This window comes from Papaver somniferum, unplaced genomic scaffold (assembly GCF_003573695.1).
Source record: "Papaver somniferum cultivar HN1 unplaced genomic scaffold, ASM357369v1 unplaced-scaffold_57, whole genome shotgun sequence".
Lineage (NCBI taxonomy): Eukaryota > Viridiplantae > Streptophyta > Magnoliopsida > Ranunculales > Papaveraceae > Papaver > Papaver somniferum.
Window position 1 is genome coordinate 3,267,326 of NW_020648415.1, and position 5,148 is coordinate 3,272,473.

Genomic DNA, 5,148 nt, shown 5'->3' on the forward strand with positions numbered 1-5,148 from the left:
CTTAAAAGTCCTACTTCAACTAAACTTCATGGTAAGAATCTGAAAATTGACTTCCGTGTTGATCCACTTTATGATGGAAGTGTTGACGTAGAAAAATTGGATGATTGGATCGAACGTCTAGAGACGTATTTTTTCTTTCTTTGAATACGGTTCAAAGGAAAAGATTTCTTTCGCGGCATTGAAGATACAAAAGTATGCTCTAACCTGGTGGAAAGCTTATAAAAGACAAAACCTAGGTAAGGGAGTATTGTCGTGCAAAAAATTCAAGGAAATTTTAAGGAAACAATTTTATTCGGTTGGCTACCTTGAAGAGAGATGGTTCAAGTGGTACAACTTGAAGCAATCATACAACCAAACCGTGCAAGAATATACTTTGGAATTTCAGAATCAAGCTACGATTTTGGATTTAGACTTGGAAGATCATGCTATCTATATGAAGCATATTTCCGGGTTCCATGAGTATATAAGGAAGGAGTTGAAGATGTTTTCAGTTGATAATATTGCTGAAGAAAGTATAAAAGATAATGTTATTGAAGGAGGGCTTAAGAAATCTGACTCAAAGGGAAATACTAAGGGAAAATCTAGAGGTACCACTGTGAAAGGAGGTGAAAGGAGCAAAGAAGATGGGAAGTCTAGTGACAAGGAAGGTTTAACTTGCACCCATTGCAAACAGTCGGGTCATGTTATCGACAAGTGTTGGGTAAATAACCCTTATCGAAAACCCAAAGGGTTGCAGAGAAAAGAAGCGAGAAGGCAGCACTAGTCGCGCAAACTTCAACAGAAGTCCAAGGACTTACTGAACCCAACTCAAATCTTTATCTTATGACAGGGACAAAGGAAAGACCTTTAAAAGATTATCCTAGGGAGAGACTCTTCACAGTGAAGATGCAAGGTCAAAACATCATTGGTTGATGTTTTTATTGACCCGGTAAGTCAGAAGAATTTACTTTCACATTCTCTGGTACATAAGTTGGGTTTGAAGACTTTCAAACATCCAAAACCCTATCCTTTAAGGTGGCTTCAAAAGGAAGGAGGGTTACAGGTTGGAGAGCAGTGTGCATTCAAGTTTGCTTTTGATGAGTCATACATTGATGAAGTTATATGCGACGTAGTACCTTTGGATTCTGTCAAGTAGTACTAGGTAGTCCTTACCTATGGGATAGAGATGCAACTCTACATAGGAGGGAGCAAAAGTACACCTTCACCAAGAATAGAGAGAGTTTTGTGATTCGAGCTACAGATTCTCCTCCGGAGAGAGAAAGCTTAATCACAACCACTCAGGATAAGCGGTTGGTGAATGCTAGCACAAAATTCATTCTCCTTGTGATCTGTTCTCTTGAGGAGAAGCCGAGTAGAGTTTGTTTTTCAGCCTTGTCTGCACAAAAACAAGGCGACCTAGAAAGGTTGAAGTTGAAGTATAAGGATTTATTTTTAGATGTCACGGGATTACCGCCAAAGAGGAGTGTGGACCATGATGTTATGTTGACCAGGGAGAGCTCTCTACCTAATGTAGGTCTTTAGCGCACATCCATAGAGGAATCTAATAAGATCAAGAAACAAGTCCAGGAACTTCTCGAATCAGGAATGATAGTGCCAAGTGCTTCACCTTGTGGATCCGGGGTATTGTTAGTACCAAAGAAAGATGGAAGCTGGCGCATGTTTATTGATTATAGAGCATTGAACAATATCACTATCAAGAATCGTTACCGTCTACCTAGGATAGACGACATGATGGATCAGTTGGAAAAAGCTCGAGTATTTACAAAGTTAGATTTCAATTTCGGATACCACCAAGTGAGAGTCCGAGAAGATGATACATGAAAGACTGCTTTCAAAACCAAACAAGGCTTGTTCGAATGGTTGGTGATACCTTTTGGTTTGTGTAATGCTCCAGCGACGTTTATGCGTTTGATAAATGATTTGTTACGACCTTTTATAGAAGATTTTGTGATAGTTTACTTGGATGATATCCTAATATACATCAGAACTTGGTAAAAGTATCTCGTTAACGTTGAGAAGGTGTTTAAGGTGTTACATGAAGGCCAGCTGAAGTTGAACGGAAAGAAGTGTGAGTTTGGAGAGGAGGAGTTAGTGTATCTCGGATTCATTGTTGGTGGTGGATAACAGAAGATTGATCCAAGGAAGGTTGAAGTGATCACTAAGCGTCCTTAGACCTAGTACTGTAACTGAGATCAGGAGTTTCTTAGGGGCTTGCACATACTTGCATAAGTTTATCCGACATTTTTCGACTATTGCAGGACCATTACATGGTTTGACGGGAGCTAAGGCAAAGTTTAAATGGCAGCAAACCCATGAAGACGCTTTTCAGTTACTAAAAATAAAGATTTCAGAAGCACCGGTGTTAGCATTACCTAACATACAGTGTACTTTTGAAGTTGAGACCGACGCTTATAACTATGCATTGGGAAGAGTTGAAAAAGTGGGGGTCTAACAACCACACCCAATATTTGGCTTAGCAATCTGTATGGACAAACTACAATATACTTTCTAGAGAATCAACTAGACAGTCAGACTCAATCTAGATAAAAGTATATCAAAGAGTTTATATCTCAATCTCTCGATTTTATATATACTCAAGGAAATAGAAATCTGTGAGTCTTTATCAAAGAGAGATAACTTGGATGGTACCAAAGACCAATATCCAACTGTCAATCAATTTAAATCACCAACCAAAAGGTCGGATATTCTAATTGATTGAACAACGCACAACTTGTATTATTTCAATTATATAAACAAATATAATGCAGAATAGAAATAACACATACACCAGAATTTTGTTAACGAGGAAACCGCAAATGCGGAAAACCCCCGGGACCTAGTCCAGATTGAACACACATTGTATTAAGCCGCTACAGACACCAGCCTACTCCAAATTAACTTCAGCCTGGACTGTAGTTGAACCCCAATCAATCTCACACTGATCCAAGGTACAGTTATGCTCCTACGCCTCTGATCTCAGCAGGATACTGCGCACTTGATTCCCTTAGCTGATCTCACCCACAACTAAGAGTTGCTATGACCCAAAGTCGAAGACTTTAATAAACAAATCTGTATCACACAGAAAAGTCTACGATAATAGATAAATCCGTCTCCCACGAATATACCTACGAGTTTTGTTCCGTCTTTTGATAAATCAAGGTGAACAGGAACCAATCAATAATACCAGACTTATATTCCCGAAGAACAGTTTAGTATTATCAATCACCTCACAATAATCTTAATCGACGCAACGAAAAAAAAATATTGTGGAATCACAAACGATGAGACGAAGTTTGTTTGTGATTACTTTTCTATCTTGCCTATCAGAGATATAAAATCTCAAGCCAATTATTTCAATTGTACTCTCGTACGATAGAAGATGCAAGATCAGATCACACAACTACAAGAAAAGTAGTACCGGTCTGGCTTCATAATCCCAATGAAGTCTTTAAGTCGTTAACCTGGTTTAGAAGAAGAAACCAAAGGTTAAAGGAGAATCGACTCTAGATTAGAACAACTAGTATCACACAGAATGTGTGGGGATTAGGTTTCCCAGTTGCTAGAGTTCTCCCTTGTATACACTTTCAAATCAGGGTTTGCGATCAATGTTATCTTAGTAACAAAGCATTCAATATTAACCGTTAGATGAAAACCTGATTAGATTCAAGCTAATATTTCTTAACCGTTAGATCAAAAACTTAGCTTGTCACACACAAATGAAATGTCCAATTTTGGGTTTATGAACCGTACCCAAACATTAACATTTGTTGGTTCAACAAGTCAACCAAATGGTTAGCCATATGATTACTCTCATATCAACCTTATTCTTCTTCACCATAACTAGTTCAAATGACTCAAATGAACTAGTTAGAGAGTTGTTCAATTGCTTAGATCTTATGTAACTACACAAGACACAATCGAAGCAAAATCGTTTTGATTCACTCGAATTGGTTCATGAAATTTATAGCCAAGGTTTGCAAAAGAATTACTTAGTTTATTTAAACATTAGTTCAAGAACAACCGACTTTAGATATAACCTGCTCAAGTTCGCGGACTGGGTTCGCGAACTTAAGCTCATGGAAGGAGTACACGAACTCCAGCAGAAAATCTCAGGCTGAGAAGTTCCGCCAGTTCGCGGACTGAGTTCACGGACTTAATTCGTGGACTTGGCTTACACCACTTCCATTTCTCTTGATCAACAAAGTTCGCAAACTTTGGTTCAAGGAATAAGGACTTATACATATATGTGTTTCCACAACAATGTTTATATCCTACCAATGGTTATGTAATCTAAACTCTTATTTCAATCATTGAAACATTCTCAAAGGACGGGTATAGCCGTTATTCACATACCATTTTTTGTCAGAGCAATTTTCAAAGTGATTGACACATAACATGACTTTCGTCACTAGGTAAAGATGAATTCGGCTAAAGCGAAAGCTTACCAACACATATTTCGATAAATAGATAAGCGAGATAAACTCGGCTCGAAATAGCAAATGTGCATAATGGAAGTCTATATATCAAAACGACTTTTGTCTCAAGAGTATGAGATAAAATAGATAGACTTTCGAGTGACAGATAAGTTCAAGTCTCCACATACCTTTTAGTCGATGAAGATCCACCAGTTCCTTGAGTAGTCCTTCGTCTTGTATGATGATTGTCATGGAGTTCTTGAGCTCAACTACACTTTCTATCCTAATCCGAGACCTTTAGCTATGTAGGCTAGTAATCAAGACTTATAGTTTTGATCACTAATATTGACAAACATGCTTGAGATAGAAACGCATGCGAGTTCGACCGAGAAATGCTCTAACAAGCTCCCCCTTTGTCAATTTTAGTGGCAAAACTATTAATACATATGAAATACAAAAAATAAATAAATTAACTTTTGTAGCTCCTATTCCACATGCCTAATCTTCAACGTTACTCGAAATCTTCGTCACTTCCAAGTACTCCAATGATCCCAAAGGTTGTAAGTTTAGCATCATCGTTGTTGAAAATCAAATCTGTAGTTATAACAACAAGAAAACAATAGTTCTCAATCATTGTTATACAGTGTCATAGTATCATTACACATCGTCAAAGTTAAATTGTATCACAACTTCAACAACAATACTATGGTGATATGTATGACTCCCCCTTAGT